Source organism: Carlito syrichta, unplaced genomic scaffold, assembly GCF_000164805.1.
Source record: "Carlito syrichta isolate Samal-C Ts95f unplaced genomic scaffold, Tarsius_syrichta-2.0.1 Scaffold306459, whole genome shotgun sequence".
NCBI classification, from domain to species: Eukaryota; Metazoa; Chordata; class Mammalia; order Primates; family Tarsiidae; genus Carlito; species Carlito syrichta.
The window spans coordinates 20,995-40,156 of record NW_007250555.1 but is presented as its reverse complement, the minus strand read 5'-3'; positions in this window follow the sequence as shown (position 1 = coordinate 40,156).

Here is a 19,162-nt window from a genome sequence, read left to right as displayed (position 1 = left end):
GAATGTGTTAACCTCTGGTACCATAAGAGAATTCCATTGTTTGTGGTATGTCTTTCCTTGGTATTTGCCTTATCTAAACACTGCTTGAACAACTGGCCACCTGTCAGTGGTCCAGAGACCTCCTCATGCTAAAAATGTACATGTGTGTATAATAAAGTTTCATATATCTTAAAAACATTAATAGGCATCATATTTACACTTGGAGATAGTTTTTACCATCTTTCAGGAATCTGACTGATTCCTTGGTTTTGATGAAAGAAGTTCCATAGATTTGATCAGAAGTCAATGAGTCCAATAAAGTTATTTCTTTTAAATTTAAAAATCAGACAAAAAAAAAATTCCAACACAAAATTTAAATGAACTAAGATTTTGGAGCAACCTCTGAGCAGAGAAACACAGGAAAACTAGGTTATCAGAGATCATGGAGGGTCATCTTGAGGGAGAAGGAACACTGTGGTTGAGAAGAGATATTAGTCAATATCTCAGAGTAATTGGGCTACCATTTGAAATCATAGTAAGTGTAAAAGCTCCTGTGTAAAGATCTTTTTCTTTCTCATGTTTTAAAACTTGTGATAAGAATACAACATAAGATACATGAGATGACCCTTTCAACAAGTGTACAATACAGTATTCTTCACTATAGCCACAGTGTTGTATGTAGCAGAGCTCTAGGACTCACTCATCTTGCGTAACTGAAACCTTATCCCTGTTGAACAGCAACTCTTCAATTTCCACTTCTCCCAGTCCATGGTAACCACATCCACTCTGTGCTTCTATGAGTTTGACTATTTTAGGCTGTGCCTATAACTGAAACCGTGCTGTATTTTTCCCTTTGTCCTTCTGTGTCTGGCTTATTTCCCTTAGCATAACATTATCAATGTTCATGTTGTCACATGTGGCAGAATTTCTTTCCATATAATAGTGTTCCTTTGTAAGCTTATACCACATTTTCTTTGTCCATTTATATGTCAATGGGTATAAAGGCTATTTGTACATCTTGGCTATTGTGAATAATGCTGCAATGAACATGAGAGTTCAAATATGTCTTGGTGACACTGGTTTTATTTTTTTGAATACCCAGAAGTAGGATTGCTCCTACTTTTAATTTTGATAGCTCCATTTTAAATTTTGTGAGGAACCTCCATACTGTTTTGTAAGGGGCTGTGACATTTTGTATTCCTTCCAACCATGTACAAAGGTTTCATTTTCTCCACATACTTGTTATCATTTTATTATTTTTGTTGTTTTGATCATAGCCAACATAGTAGTTGAGAGGTGGTAGCTCATTATGGGTCTGATTTGCATTTCTCTGATGATTAATGATATTGAACAACTTTTTATGTGTGTTGGTTATTTGGACATTTCTTTGGAGAAATGTAATTTCAAGGCCTTTTTAAAATCTGGTTATTTGTCTATTTTTTCCTATTGAGTTGTAGGAGTTTCTTATATAGTTTGGATGTTAATCCCTTATCAGATATATGATTTGGATATAGGTTTCCTATTCCATAGGTGGTCTCTTCAATCTGTTGGTTGTTTCCTGTGCTTGAATTCTTTGTTTTTATTCTCTAAATATCTTGTCATTATGACTCTTCTTAAATGATGTCATTTTTACATGTACAATAAAAAATCAATAGAAATTGTTAAAAAAAAAAAAACTTCAGAGAGATGGGATTTTATACCACAGAGAAGACCAAAGTGGAAATAACATTACCCTAGGATTAATAAAAGGAAAACTGTTTATTCAAGTACAACTATCAGGCAAGTTGCTTGGAAATATATTTGATGCATTGTCATTTAGCATCTTAAGAGTATATGTGGCCGGGCTCGGTGGCTCAGCCTGTCATCCCAGCACATTGGGAGGCCGAGGTGAGTGGATTGCCTGAGTCCGTGGGTTCCAGACCAGCCTGGGCAACCTGGCGAAACCTCATCTCTACAATAAATCAAAAATCAGCCAGGTGTGGTGGCGTGCACCTGTAGTTCCAGCTACTTGGAAAGCTGAGGTGGAAGGATGGCCAGAGCCCAACAGGTCAAGGCTATGGTGGCTGGGAGTATGCCACTGCCCTCCAGTCTGGGCAACGGAGTGAAACTCCAACTCAAAAAAAAAAAGAGTATACTTACTGCAGCTTTTAAGGGCTATATTTGTATATGTCTATTATTTTTTGTTTTATATTTTGTTTATATTTTGACAATCTGTGCAATAAGTACATATTTTGATGCTTTTTATATGGCACAAATGTTACTGCATAGCTACATACTGTTCTCATTAAAGACAAAAAATTCTTGTAAAATTTAGAGGTAGCAATAACGAGCAAAGGTAATGTTTCAATAGAAACTGAGTGAAATGAGTAATAATGATATAAATGTTATGGAAATACGTATAAGGTTGAAAGGATATTTTGTTCAAGCTTTCGATAAAGCCAACCCACTAATATTTGAGATTGAAGTATATATAGTATATAAGCATGTGACTGTACTTATTGTGAGAAACGCTAACATTTATTTTTTTTGAGTTGGAGTCTCACTCTGTCGCCTAGGCTGGAGTGCAGTGGCATGTTCAAGGTCACCGCAGTCTCGACCTGCTGGGTTTCAGCAATCTTTCTACCTCAGGCTTCCAAGTAACAGGAACTGCAGACGTGTGCCACCATGGCTGGCTATTTTTTATTTTATTGTAGAGACGAGGGCTCACCAAGGTGCCCAGGCTGGTCTCGAACCCACGAACTCTGGCAATCCACTTGCCTTGTCCTCCCAAAATGCTGGGATTACAGGCTGAGCCACTGAGCCTGGCCAGGCTAAGCTTTAAAACAAAAATTATGATTTTTGCACTTGCAATACTTGAGAGTTTGTTTTTCCTCCTTTTGCGGCAGTGTTTGACCACCTTTTCCAATGGCTACATGACCCTCGGCCTGGGCAACCTGCCAGATGGTCAGTACCACCATTCCATGCTCACTGAGCCCCTTAACATGCAAGTCAGCTTCACTGTGCACAAATCCACTCCATTTCCATGCAAAGGGGGAATCTAGTTTTGTGGATCTTTATTATAAAATGTAAAAATTACCTCTTAAATGTTACAGATTTTATGCCATAAATTGCTCTGGGGCTCTGCAACCTGGCAAGGGCTCCCAAGAGCCCCAGACAAACTGCCACTGGATCTGCAGCCTGCCTTGGCACCGGGATTTTTATCAAGAAATGGAATAACTATGTTTAATTGTCCCGCAATTGAAAGAACATGCCCACAATTGTGCGTATATATTCCAGGCAAGTAAATACAACAGAAGAGAAGAGAGGGCAGTCTGAGTAGTCTGGGAAAAGGGCACTGTTTTCATTATGTCTCCCCAGGGCCCAGCACAGAGGCTGAAAAATAGTTGGCATTAGATAAATTTAGAAGTTTTCTGGGTTGGCAAAATATTTTGTTTTACATTATTTTCCCAACACTTGGACAGTTGTTAGATTTGAGTCTATAAAGCAGGGTTAGCAAATTTTTCTGTAAAGGCTCAGGTAGTGAGCATTCCAGGCTTTATGTGTCATACCGTTTTAGTGGCATATTTTTTCTCTATTTTTTTTACAACCCTTTATAAAGGTAAAAAAAAAGAAAATTGCAAGCTTGTGGCCTTAATGAGCATTGAATTTGACCCTTGGATCCATAAGTTTCCAACTCCAAAGGGTCAGAGGAAGCTGTGAAACTGTGCTGTGAGGTCTGCATAAGTCATCATCAGAGTGAAATAGAAATTAAGCAAGACTATTTTCCTAAAATGAAAAACAAAGCTAGTTTCTCAGGACAGATAGCTGAGACAGTTTCTGCAGACTTGTGAATAGCCTAGTTTTTTTGGTCTCCATAGCAGAAAGCAGGATGTGGCTAAGAACTGGTTACAGTCAGCTAGAACCAAGATGGCAACTAATCTGCTTGCTACCCAACCTTGCCCCTCACCATATGCTCATTATAATATATAAGCATGCTAAATGACATGTACTTCAGAGCTAGAACATTTTCAACCTTGCCCATGTTTAGTAATAAACCAATTCTTAGAAATCTCCACCTTTTTTTCCAGGAAACTCATGAATATTCTATCCCTTCTTTAGCATATAATCAGGGAATGACTAGAAAAATAATACCCAGTGATATACAACTGCTGTTCTTCCTATAGACCAGCCTAGACTGCCCTGCTTATGGAATATTCTACTCTCTGTCATTTCAATAAACTTACTTTTATTTTTCAACTGAATCCCCAGTGATATATGGAGGCTGTTTGCTTTCAGAGTAACCTTCTTTCTGTTCCTCTTTTCTTTTAATAAACTGACTTTCACTTAGCTTTGTTGGCTTGCTCTTGAATTCTTTTCTGGACAAAGTTAAGAACCTACTTGGCCTCTCAGGCTGGATACCAAATTTGGGTCCCCCGTCCTTTGTCAAGACAGTGATACCAACTTTCAGGGCAACAAATGGCACAGACCCAATTCCTTGTTCACTTACACAGACACTGAAATTTGACTCTGCCTCTGTGCCACAGGGTAGCCGTAAAGAGAGACGGGGTATTCAAATGTGATACATGCAGTCAATTCTCATTATTCACAGTAGTTATGGCCTATAAAGTTGTAAATACCAAATTAGTACAGGAGAAAGGGAAACCTAACCCTTCATCCACTGAAGTTTTACACCTGAGGTGAGCCGGGCTCGGTGGCTTAACCTATAATCCCGCACTTTAGGAGGCTAAGGTGAGTGGATTGCCTGAGCCTGTGGGTTCGAGACCCACCTGGGCAACTTGGTAAGACCTCATCTCTACAATAAATCAAATATTAGCTGGGCATGGTAGCATGTGCCTATAGTTCCAGCTACTTGGAAGGCTGAGGTGGAAGGATCGCTGGAGCCCAGCAGGTCGAGCCTGCGGTGACCAGGAGTGGCCACTGCACTCCAGTCTGGGCAACAGAGTGAGACTCCAATTAAAAAAAAACAAGGAAAAAGGCAAGCAAATTTATTAATAAGCACGTGAACATGGGAGTCCCACACATCTGAGACTTGAAGATAGCCAGATGATGGAGGCTTAAATACCCTTTTTAGAGGAGTCAGGGAACAGGGAGACTGTATGCAGTTCTAGAGGAGTAGTAAATGATTTTTAGGAGAAATGAGTAGGCTTAAAAATAATCACTTGGCCTGAAACAAAGTTTCTCTGAGCCCTGAGGGGGACGGGGGGAAATTTGTGGACAAACAAGGACTAGAACTTCACTGTGAATGAAAGTTGTCATGATGCAGATCATGTGTCCCAGGTAATCTCTCAAAGCTGCCAATAGAGGACAGGTGAAAAGTCTGTCTGGACATAGTGATGACATTTCATATTTTCTTTTCTCTGGTGGTTAATTTTTCCTGGTTGTTTTATAAGATCCCTAAGGAGAGAGTTTTAAGACCATGGCATTTCTTCTGGAGGAGCTTCCTTCAATAAGATAAAGAAGCCTAAGGGAAAGCCCTCCTGATGCTTCTGGAAAGAAAGAGGATCACAGGCATCCTGCAGGCAGGTGTGCTGAGGCTTATTTCTGAGGGCTTTCAACTTCATTTAATTCAAAGCACTCAGCATGCCAAAGTGCTATATTTTGGGGTATCATTCTCAGTGCTCCAACATTAGCAAATGCTAACTGTTGCTCCTAGGGAAAATATAAGGAGAGGCTCCTGTGAGCTTCTGGTTACATTTTCATCAAATGATCAGTAGATAATCCTGTTTTATGTATGGTTCTATTTAAAGACACCTTATTAGCTGGGCTCAGTGGCTCAGCCTGTAATCCTGTGCCTTTGGGAGGTTGAGGTGAGTGGATTGCCTGAGCCTGTGGGTTCGAGACCCACCTGGGCAGCAAGAACTCATCTCTACAATAAATCAAAAAACCAGCCGGGCGTGGTAGCACATGCCTGTAATTCCAGTTACTCGGAAGGGTGAGGCGGAAGGATCGCCAGAGCCCAGCAGGTCGAGGCTGTGGTGCCCGGGAGTGGCCACTGCACTCCAGTCTGGGTGACAGAGTGAGACGCCAACTCAAAAATAAAACAAAAAAACAAAACAAAAAAATAAAGACACCTTATTTAATATATACTAGTCATTCACTAAATTGAACTTACAGCCAGTAACACCATAAGTTATGCCTGAATGAAGTTTATGTCACACATGTATTTTCTCCATAATGCATGTGTCTAGTATTCCTAAGCTGTCTCATGCTTAGGAATACTAGTCAGCACTTAGTACTATGCTTGGGAGCCATTTCAAACCTCAAAATCACCAACAAAAAGTACAAAAGTGTGAAAAACATGGCACTAGTTTGTGAAAGGGACACTTGTTTTCAATATGAGAGCTGAAATAAGACAGCCCAGCACAATTTTGATCAACTTTAGTTGCATGTTGGGAGAGTACGATTTTTTGCTAGTCTGTGTATAACAATGAAGGACCTATGAGTATGGATTTCGGGGGTTACAGATAAACTTTTAGCAAGAAGGTGAATATGCAAATACATTTTAGCAAGAAGGTGAACTCACAGAATCCACGAGTAAAATTGTGTGAGGGCTTTTTTGGATGTGAAACATGAAAACTATTTTTATTTCTTAACTATCTATGAACAATGAATTTACTTCCTAATGTGTTTATGTATATGGAGTGCATACTTTTTTTTCTTAGGTTCCTAGAAGTATCGATTAGAACCTCCATTTGGGTTTCATTGTCACCTGAGATTTCAGCTCCACTTTTGGGTTACATCATGTAATTTTAAGATTAAAAATAATCAAAATCTTTGCATGTTAATGTCCACTCGACAACATTCTAGGAGTATGAGTATCTCTGCATTTATTTGTTTGCTTGTTTGTTTGGAGAAGTCTCTAGGTGTATTTCATAGTGATTCCCCTTCTCTTCCCCAACTAAAGTCATAAAATATCTTTCTTACCCAATTTAACTCTATATGTGTGATAATGGATGAAAGAGGAAGCCCTGGTATGTCTCATCTTGCTACTCTCACTGTGGCTGAATGATAATAAATTACTTCAGAGGGACAGGTTTGTTTAAAAGTTGATGGGAATAAAGTGGATTTTTGCTGAGTAGAGAGAACCAACAAGTGAATGTTACAAAAGGGAAAAGTTAAAGATAATTTTGGTGTCTTATGAGAGATCTACAACATGTGATTACTATGCTCTCTTAGCTTTGATTCATATGTCCCTCGGAGCAAAAGATTGTCAACACTTCCTCCACTTAAAAAAAAATGACCAACCCAATAAATACACTATTGATCTATGTCCTTCTAATCAATGAACAGATGAGAGCTCAAACAATGACCATGCAGAAAAAAATACTAATGTGGCTGACTTATGTGTTTCTCATTGCCTCTGTCAGGTAGAATTTGCTTAAAGAATATTTAGACTTAAATGACATAACTAGGATTCTTAATTATATAAATCTCAATAAATTTATACTATTCAAAGTATAAATCTCAATAGATGCATACTATACAATATAGATAGCTGTAGATCAAGGAGAAAAAGGTAAAGCATAAAAATATGTGACATTTTGGGTTGGGTTTATAGGATGGTTTACATTTACAACCCCTAAGTAGTTATTACAACTCTTTAAAAACTGTATGTGTCTTTTGAATGTCTACTGATTATATGCTGTTGACAGCCACATGATTCTGTCAAACTAAGAGTGATAGTTTTGGGAGGAGGGATCCAAGATGACCACCATGGAGCAGCAGACAGTAGCCTCTCTTGTTGAGTGAGGCAGAGAGCAGGGACCCAGTCACTGACAGATGGAGATACCTTGAGCAGCTTTGGATGAGTGAAGCACCCCACACCCAGCAAATATGTCTTTGAACACACAGAAAACAGAAAGTGAAGACACTGCAGTCCAGACAAACAATCCCCCACCATGTAGCAGGCTCACACAAGAACTGCAGCCCTTCCCGGTGAATGAAAGGGAAGAATGATCCAGACATGTTTTGGGTTGGTTCCTCTCAGACACCCATTAGTCATGGGTCTCATGTAGAAGGAGTCCTGGTCAGAAACAAACCTGTGTTCAGACATCTGCCAAGAGAGCACATTCTGCCAGCAGAGCCCAGTGGCTGGCTCCCTGGCTAAGAAAGCTCACCTTCAGATTGAACTTGGATGGCACCACTATGAACAACTAACAACCAAACCTTTTGCCACGCCAGGAAGGATCACCAGCAAGCTCTGCACACTCACAAGGTAGATCCCCTCTGTGGCAGGGAACTCACTGTCTTTTAAGTGCTGAGGTCAGACTTGAATAGGGAGGGAGCTACATGAAAGACACCCAAAAACTTTCCCTGCTTCATACTTACCTGCAGAAGGCTTCTAGGCTACAAACCACAGACAGCAGATGGGGGGCCCATCCACCCACTCACTCTCCACAGGTGCTTGCAAAAGGGTCTGCAAACCAACTCAACAGGATTAACAATAGGAGAGAAAATCTGCAGCACAGAGAACTGTCACAGGGTGGAGCACAGAACAGAAGTGAATTCTCTTCCCCTCTCAGTGAGTGACCTATATTGAATGACACAATATGTTCTAGAACAGAGTCATTGACTAATTTCACAGCAATAAAACTAAAGAGGAAAGGAAGTGAGAGAGAGAAAGGGAAGACTTGTCACAAATGAGGAAGAATCAACAGAAAACAGGGAGTCCTAAACGGGCAGCACCTGAAAAAGCAGCTTCAGAGAACAAACAATGGAAGGCCTCCACGAACGATCTACCACAAATCACAGTCACAGAAATCAGATATCAGATGGGTAAAATGAATAAAGAGAACCACAAAAAACTAGAAGTGAAACTCACTGAAGTTGTACAGGAAGTAAAACAGAGCTGGCCAATTTCAAGTCCCATTTTGAAATAACGGAAATGAACAATTACATCCTGGAAATCAAAAACACAGTAACAAGCATAGGGAGGCAGGTGAGGTGGCTCATGCCTATAATTCCAGCACTTTATGAGACTGAGGTGAGAGGATTGCCTGAAGCTGCAGGTTCACGACTAGCCTGGGCAACTTGGCAAGGCCACATCACTATAAGAAGTCAAAAATCAGCCTGGTGTGGTGGTGTGCACCTATAGTTCCAGCTACTTGGAAGGCTGAGACAGAAGGATCACCTGAGCCCAGCAGGTGGAGACTGTGGTGGCCATGAAGGTGCCACTGCACTTCACACTTCAGCCTGGGTAACAGAGTGAGATTCCAACTCAAAAAAACAAAAACATGAAAAACAACAACAACAAAAACAAGCATAGGGAACAAGATCAATCAGGCAGAAAAAATAATCTCAGAGCTTGAAAACCAAAATATGGAATTAAACCAGTCTGTCAAAATATTTTAAAAAAGGCTCAGAGCAAAGCCTCCAAGAGATGTGGGACTATGTCAAGAAGCCAAATCTATGCCTGATTGGTATCCATGAAGCAGAAATGGAAACTTACAACACCATAGAAAAATACAATGAGGTCACATAAGAAAACTTTCTACATCTCACTAGAGAGGTGATTATTCAAGCACAAGAGACTCAGAGAACTGCCACAAGATATCACATGAGAAGACCATCAGTGAGACACATATTAATCTGCCTCCACAAAGTAAGTATGAAAGAAAAAGTCCTACCCAGGCAAGGTGGTCAGCCTGTAATCCCGTGCTTTGGGAGGCTGAGGTGAGTGAATTGCCTGAGCCCATGGTTTCGAGACCTGCCTGGGCAACTTGGTGAGACCTCATCTCTACAATAAAAAAAAAATTAGCCAGGTTTGGTAGACCGCGCCTGTAGTTGCAGCTACTTGGAAGACGAGGTGGAAGGATTGCTGGAGCCCAGCAGGTCTAGGCTGTGGTGACTGGGAATGGCCACTGCACTCCAGTCTGGGTGACAAAGTGAGACTCCAACTCAAAAAAAAAAAAAGAAAAAGAAACAGTCCTAAAAGCAGCAAGAGAGAAAGGCCAAACCACCTACAGGGGATGACCCATCCAAAATGCTTCATACTTATCTGCCGAAACACTACAAGCCAGAAGGGACTGGAGTCCCATATTTAACATTCTTAAAGATAAGCAATTTCAGTCAAGAATTTCCTATTCTGCCAAGCTAAGCTTCATCGGTGAAGGAGAATTAAAATCCTTCTCAAATACAAATCCCTAAAATAATATGCCACTTCCAGACCAGCCCTTCAGGAAATGCTTAAGAAGGTGTTGAACACAGAAAAAAGAAAAAGGTCATACCCATCACAAAAGTAGAGGCAAACACAGAGTTAACTGTCATACAAAATACTCAAAAATGAAAATATACACATATATAAATACAAAAGTAAAAAAAAAAGCCAAACAACCCTCTTAATGCCCTATGACAGGGATACACTGTCACATTTTAATAATTAATTTGAAAATGAACGGACTGAATGGCCACTGAAGAGGCAGAGTGGAAAACTGGATAAAGAAGCATAATTCTACAGTCTGCTATCTCCAGGAAACTCATATCACTGTAAAGAACACTGACAGGATCAAAGTTAATGGCTGGAAAATTATCTTTCAGGAAAACAGAAAGTATACAAGAGCAGAAGTAGCTATTCTGATATCAGACAAAGAAGACTTCAAACCATCAAAACTTAAAAAAGACACTGTGTAATGATAAAAGGCTCAATCCACTGACAAGAGATATCCACCTTAAACACACACACACCCAACTCAGGAGCACCATGATTTATAAATTAACTACTAAGTAAACTAAGAGAGAACACTCTCACAATCATTGTTGAAGATCTAAATACCCACTAATGGCCCTAGACAAATCATCAAGGCCAAAAAAAATTCAGGAACTTTAACTCGACACTTGGTCAAATAGATTGATTTAACAGACATCTACAGAACACTCCACGCAACAACTACAGAGTATACATTCTACTCATCAACATGTGGAACATACTCTAAGATCAACCACATTCTCTGACATAAATAAAGCATGAACAAATTTTAAAAGATCTAAATACTATGATGCATCTTCTCAGATCACAGTGGAATAAAAATAAATATCACCACCAAAAAGATCCTCCCAAACAGACAGAGACATGAACACTAAACAACATGCTACTGAGTTGAAACAGAAATAAAGACAGAAATTAAAACATTCCTGGAAAAAATGAAAACAGATGCATCTTATCAGAATCTATGGGATACCAAGAAAGCAGTATTAAAAGGAAAATTGATGGCATTGCATGCATGCATCAAGAAAATAGAAAGATCACAAGTAAACAGTCTAACATCACACCTAAGGAAGGTGGAAAGGCATTATAATCTAAATCCTAATAGCAGGAGAAAGATCCAGATCACTAAGATAACAGTGCACTTACAGAATATAGAAAACAAAAATATCATAGAAAAGATCAACAGGACAAAAAGCTGTTTCTTTGAAAGGATAAAAAAGATTGATGTTTCCTGGCCAGATTAAGTAAAAAGAGAGAGAGAGAAAGTCCAAATAAACACAATTAGAAACAAAAAGATGAAGTCACAATGACCTTGAAGAAATTAAAAAGATTATCAGAGATCATTATAATCACTTGTATGCAAATGAACTAGAAAATCTAAAGGAAATGGAGGATTTTCTGCCATCATACAACCTCCCAAGTTTGAAACAAGAAGAAATTGAAACTCTCAACAGACCAATAACAATCTAGAAAAATGATTAAGACATAAGAACCTCCCCACCAAAAAAAGACCTGGATCAGATGGCTTCCCAGTTGAATTCTACAAGACATACAAAGAGGAGCTGATATCAATCTTATTGAATGTATTACAGGCAGCCAAGAATGATGAAATTCTCCCAACTAATTTCAAGAAGCTAATCATACTGATTCCCAAACTTAGCAAAGACTCAACAAGGAATGAATTCTCAACAAGAGTCTAGAAAGTTGGATCCAACAACACATCTCAAGGGTCACCCACCATGACCAGGTGGACTTCTTTCCTGGGATGCAGGGCTGGTTCAATGTTTGCAAGACCATAAATGTCATTCAGCACATTAACAGATGTAAAACCAAGAACCACATGATTATCTCGTGAGATGCAGAAAAAGCTTTCAACAAAATCTAGCATCACTTCTTGATAAAAACCCTTGAGTCCTAGACATTGAAGGAACATTCCTCAAAACAGTAAGAGTCATCTGTAATAAACCTGCAACCAAAATTTTGCTCAATTGGCAGAAGTTGGAAGTATTCTCCCTAATAACTGTAACAAGAGGAGGATGTCCACACTCACCTCTCCAATTCAATATTGTGCTGGAATGCTAGATAGGGCAATCAGGCCCGAGTAGAAAATCAGGGGTATCCAAATAGGAAAAGAGGGAGTTAAGCTAGTCCTCTTTGCAGATGATATAATTTTATACATAGAAAACCCTAGGGAGTCTGTCAAAAGCCTCCTCCCACTGATAAATGACTTTAGTAAAGTCTCTGGTCACAAAATCAACATGCAAAAGACAGTTGCATTTTTATACACCAGCAACAAACAGGCAGAGACCAAAATAAATAGCACAATTCCATTCACAATTGTTACACACACAAAAAATGAAATACCTTGGCATCCACTTCACCAGAAAAGTGAAAGTCCTTTACAACTAGAACTCCAAAATCCTGCTCAAAGAAATCAAGGAGACACAAACAAATGGAAAGCATCTAAGGTTCATGAATTCGAATAATCAATATGGTCAAGATGTCCATTCTACCCAAAGCAATCTAGAGTCTATGCAATACCCATCTAATTACCGACATCATTTTTCACAGAACTGGAAATGACAAAACGGAAATATGCATGGAAATTAAAAAGGCATGAATAGCCAAATAATCCTCAGTCAAAAGGACAGAGAGGGAGGTGTCACACTTCCAGATTTTACACTGTATTCCAAGGCTACAGTAGCCAAGACAGTTGTATTGGTACAGCAATAGGCACATAGATCAATGGAACAGGACAGAGATTCTGGAAGTAAAAACATGGTTTCTCAAGCAACACATCTTCGCTAAAGCCACCAATAACAAGCATTGGGGAAAGGAGACCATATTTAGCAAATAATGCTGGAAAACCTGGTTAACCTCATGCAGAAGAATTAAGTTGTATACCTACCTGTCACCACATACAAAAATCAACTCAAAATGAATCGAAGACCTACACATAAAACCTCAAACTATAAGAATCCTCAAAGAGAACATAGGAAGCATCCTTATATGCATCAGAGTAAGAAATGAATTCTTGACCAAGTACCCAAAAGCAAATGTCATAAAAGCTAAGATAGGCAAAGGGGACCTCACAAACTAAAATGCTTTTATACAGCAAAAGAAACCCTAAGAGAGTAAAGGGACAACCTACAGAACTGAAAGAAATATTTGCAAATTATGTATCTGACAAAGGCCTAACATCCAGGATCCAAGAGGAACTCAAAATGAAAGGAAAAAAACAAACAACCCAATTAAAAAGTGGGCAAAGGACATGAACAGATACTCCTCAAAAGACAACATATAAACAGCCAACAGACACATGGAGAAATGATCAGCCTCACCAAAGAATAGCAATTCAAAATTACAATGAGATACCACCTAACTCCGGTAAGGGTGTCTATTATTAATAAGTCAAAATACACCAGTTGCTGGCATGGCTACAGAGAAAAGGAAATGGTTCTACACTGTTGGTGGAATGCAAGCTAGTTTAAGCTCCGTGAAAAACAGTGTGAGAATTCCTAAAAGAACCAAAAATTTCATATGATCCAGCAATCCCTTTCCTGGGAATGTACCAGAGGAACATAAATGTACCTGGAGGAACATAAATTACTACGAAAAAGAAACCTGCACATGCATATTTATTGCTGCACTATTCACAAAAGCAAACACATGGAACCAGCCCTGCTGCCCATTGGAAGTGAACCGGATAAAGAAAAAATGGAACATACAGCAATAGAGTATTATGCAGCCATAAAGAACATAACCATAACTTCATACAACTTGGATGGAGTTAGAGACCATCATACCAAGCGATCTATCCCAGAAACAAAGAGATGAATACCATATGTTCTCACTTATAAGTGGGTCCTGAACGCTAGTCACATGTGCACAAGGGTGGTATTGGCAGTCATGGGGCACTGCTAGGGGTGGGAGGGAGGAGAATGGAGGGTATGTGACAACACAAATGGTATGTGGTGCACTACCAGGGGGAGTGAGGGCCAGTTAGAAGCCCAAATTTCACCTGCATGCAGCCTACTCATGTAGTTAACCCTCACTTGTACCACACAAATATATAATAAAAAATAAATTTTAAAAAGTGAAGATTGAGGGTTATCTTATAAAATACAGTAACCAAAATTTAGGGGGGTTTAGGGGAATGTGAGGGTGAACTGTGCCGTGAATGTTAAGTCCAGCAGACCTGGAATCCATCTTAGATAAAATATCTGTATATCACTAGCCATTGGTTAAGGAATAAAACATTGACTAGTAGTGCTGCTTTGTAGCCATGAGTCCAAGATGTTTGGGAGTAAGTTTTAACAGCTTGTCAGCAGTGTTTATTGAGGGTTATAAGGTTTTCTCTGTAGGCTTCTTACCTGACAGTGAAATTATATCTAAACAAGACTTACAGAAGAAAAGTGGAGCTCATGCCTGGTCTTTATCCAGATTCCTTACTGAAAGGCAGCCTTTGGCTGTGATGTAGATAGACATTTGCGTTAATGGTGCCACTGTGTTGTACGCTTTTCCCTTAATAAATTGTAGATATTTACACAATGTCATTTTGACTTCTGTGAGCCTTGCTGACTGTTGTTTAATTGCCACTGTTAGCACCAGATTTTCTTAAATATGGCAAATTCTGTAGTTTTAGGCCTTGTGGTCAGTGCTCGGGGTATATCTTGTTTCTCTTTCTCATGAGTTACCTCTCTACAAGGAATTATAATCCAGTTCAGTTCTTTTTTCATATTCAGTTTATTCAGTGCTCTTTTTTGTTCTTTCCCTTATTATCTGAGTTAGTAGCGTTCTTAGTGTGCTTGTGGTTTCTGATCTATTTCTCTAGGGTTCGTCAGTACACTGGTCTGTAATAATCTCCTCCAGTTTTTAGTCTAACAATAGGTGCTTATTTTAACAGGGAAATGATTATATTCTACCTGTTTTGTTATTATCATCTATCAGAAACTATGTGCCTCTGCTTTGAGAACATCATGCTGTTGATCAACAGAAATCTTTCCACATGTACTCCAATGCATATAGTTCTCTTCTATAGAAATGTTGCTTTTATAAAGTTTTCTATTAAACTTTCATCTACACTTATGTCAGGCAATGATATACATTCTATGTGTGCAATACCATAGGTACATGTATTCTTTTTTTTATTTTAAAGATGTGGTGTTCAATTCAGGATTAGGTATTCAAGTGGTCATCATATAGCTGAAGTTTGGGCCTCCCTTTGGTTCCCACTTTCCCCAGTTTGAAATCAGGTGCCCTTGTTGATGTTGTGCCCCAACTTCACCCCCACCCCGGCAGTATCCTGTTATTGCCAACCCCTTTCTTATAGTATTATGGTAAATGTTCAGGGTCCACTTATGAGTGAAAACATGTGGTAATCATTTCGTTGTTTCTGTGATAAATCATTGAGTGTGATAGACTCTAAACCCATTCACGTTGCTGTGAAGTTCAAATGTTTGTCCTTCTTTATGGCTGTGTAATTTTCCATTGTGTATATGTACCACATTTTATTTAGCCAGTACAGTTTTGATGGGCAACACAGTTTGTTCCATGTTTTTGTTATTATGAACAGTGCTGCAATAAACATGTGTGTGCAGGTATCTTTTTTGTAGAATGATTTGAGTTCCTCCAGGTATATTTCCAGTAGTGGGATTGCTGGGTCATATGGAAGGTCAATTTCTAGTTCTTTCAGAAATTGCCATACTGTTTTCCAAAGAAGTTGCACCAGTTTGCATTCCCACCAGCAGTGTAGAAGAATTCCTTTCCCCCCACATCCTTGCCAGCATCTGTTGTTGCTTGTTTTATTAATGATGGCCATTCTTACTGGAGTTCGATGGTATCTCAATGTGATTGTGATTTGCATTTCTCTGATGATTAGTGAGGCTGAGCACTTTTTCATGTGTCCGATGGCTACCTGTATATCTTCTATTGAGATGTGTCTATTTATGTCTGTTGCCCACTTTTTAATGGTGCTGTTTGTCCATATATTCTTGATATATAATCCAGTTATTCCCTAATAACTCCCTTACCTCTGTACAATTCTTCCATACTTTAGCTATTAAGCTATTATCTAAGAGTGGCCATTTTCTATGTCTATTTCATAATGATTGTCAACTCCCTATGCCTATATGATGTCTAAATTTAACTTATTTTCTAATGCTAACACTTCTATTCTTTTTAAATCTGTTATTAGTACCATATGTTTTACCAACACTTTAAAAAATCTCTAGACAGGATTTAGGCATCTTGCTTTCAAGTCTGACTTATTTCTCTTATCATAAATTCCTAAGTAACCATAGCTGATCATTCTTCTTTCCTCATGTTATTATTTTAGTCATTTAATCCCCAATGTTGATTCGTTCATGAAATACAAACTTTCTTTCCGTTCTTTTATTATTCAAAGTCCAAAAAGCACTACTCCAGGAATTAAGAGACATAGAATTACACTCCACTCTCATGGAGTTATGCTCAGATAAAGAAAAACTACCTAAAAGGAATCCTGGGGAGTAAAGACAAGGACAACGATTCATCCCTAATACAGTGAACACCAAATACATACACACACACACACACACACACACACACACACACACACACACACACATATAACTGAATCAGCTTGAGGCTATTTCTAAATTCTGGGTGTTATAATTTTTAAACTATCCACATTCACACTGTTGCCAATGTTCAAATCAGAAACATAAAAGAAATTACAATCTTATTTTATGGAGAGTTGGTTAGACTAATCATTTATAAAATAAATATTTATAATATTATATAATATTTATAATATTCCTGCTATTTACCACATAGCAGGAAAGGTACTTGCTACACAAGTCCCTTTTGAGAACTAATGGAGGAGAAGATTTCTCCAGTTGGCAAGTTCACATCAAAAGGTAGGGCCAAACAGTGGCCGAAGAGAAAGTTGAGTGTCTACTTTTCGGAGTTCACAGAGGGAGGAATGATGAAGGAGCTAGTCTTGGAGTAAGAAATAGCCCAGGTGTTTCTTAACTTCTTTATACACTTATATCTGGCTCTTAATACCAGTTTCTAGATGTCCCTTACTGGACCAGACTGCCATTACCAGAGGCTTTAAGTTGATGGAGTCCCTAATTCCAGTGCCTGGTAGCCTATGAAAATGGATCCGCTAGGGAAACATCCACAATCTATTGTTATGTATACTTATTTTCCAGAAGCTCTAACCTAGAATGTTGCATTTCCCCCAAGGAGCCAGCAGTTAGATACTAGGTTATCACCAACCTAGTACTATCAATAAGGCACATAATGGGCAAAGTAGGCTTTTTTTTTTTTGAGTTGGAGTCTCACTCTGATGCCCAGACTGGAGTGCAGTGGCCGCTCCCGGCCACCACAGCCTCGACCTGCTGGACTCCGGTGATCCTTCCGCCTCAGCCTTCCAAGTAGCTGGAACTACAGGCATGCGCCACAATGCCCAGCTGATTTTTTTATTTATTGTAGAGATGAGGTCTCGCTGCCCAGGCAGGTTTCAAACCCGTGGGCTCAGGCAATCCACTCACCTCAGCCTCCCAAAGGCGCGGGATTACCGAGCCTGGCTCAAAATAGGCTTTTATGCACTTAGCCACTGTTTGCAACACCGTTTCTGGAAAAAGTAGAGAATTCCAAATAGCCAATTAATGTCATATCATAAAATCTATTTCTAAGCTGGAGACAGCTTGTATAACCTTCCCATTGCACATACAGCAACTTTTCATATGAATAAAACAATAAATAAAGAGAAGTAACTTTAGTCAAAAAATCCTGGCAAATACCATCTCAATTATGTAATCAAGGTTAGTATCAGTGACCATTCATGCTGACAGCAGCACAGACTCCATACTCTTGACTGGATTTACTGTTGTATAAACTTCCTGTTAAGAACTTATTGACATTAGACTATTTTTAAAAAAATGTATTAGACAAATCACAACTGGGAGACTTTCTACAAAATACTTGACAAGAACTCCTCAAATTAAGATAATGAAAAACATGGGAGGTCAGAGAAATCGCCACACACCAGTGGAGGCTAAGGAGACATGACAGTTAAATGCAATATGGTATCCTAAATGACACTGTAGGGGTGTAAAGGGTGTGATGCCTTTCCTCCTTTATGAGAGAGAGTCATAACAAAAGATAGGTTAAAGAGAGGAAAACAGCAAGTTTGGTCACCATTATGTGACATGGGAGATTTCCAACTGAATACTCAAAGACCTTGAGTGAACTATAGTGTGAAACATGAATGATTGGGCAGAAAAATGACTGGACAAAAAGACGATGGGCTAATAGCAGTAGACTGAAGGACATGTGGAAGAACCCAGTAATGCCTGTCTGTTCAGACTCTTCTTGGCATGTTTAGCATTTTTTCCTTCCAGGTATACGTCAGGATCTTCTCTGGAATGGAGTTCTTATGACCTACCATCAAACGAGGTAGGATAGAAAATTTCTTTATGGTCAGTTCTTACACAGAAAGGCAGGGAAAAGAGTAGCATTTCCAGGTTTTTATGACTGGTGTCGGGTGAACAGTTGTGCTGTTGTTGACGACCTCCTTGGAGAAGAGGTATCCTTGTTTCTATGGTTTGTTTTGGGGGAAAGTGAGGATGAGGAAAAGAACGGTGGAGAAGATCACTATGGGTATCATTTTCTAAGCCCCAATAGGAAGAAGAGGACTATAAAAGAACATTAGGGAAAAATTGGTGGAATTTGAAAAAACATGGTTAGTTAATAATGTATGAATGTTAGTTATGAAGAAGGTTCCACAGTAATGTTAATGGGGATACTAGGGGAGGAGTACAGAGAAACTATTATTGCAATTTTACTGTAAATCCATTCCAAAATAAAAATTTTAAGAGTATTCCAGGTTAACTTCCTTTTTATTGATACTTTTCAGAAAATTAAGCATGCAAAAGAGTAGCTTTTCAGTTCTCACTTCCCTTTTGGCATTGAGCAACAAGATCAAGTTGC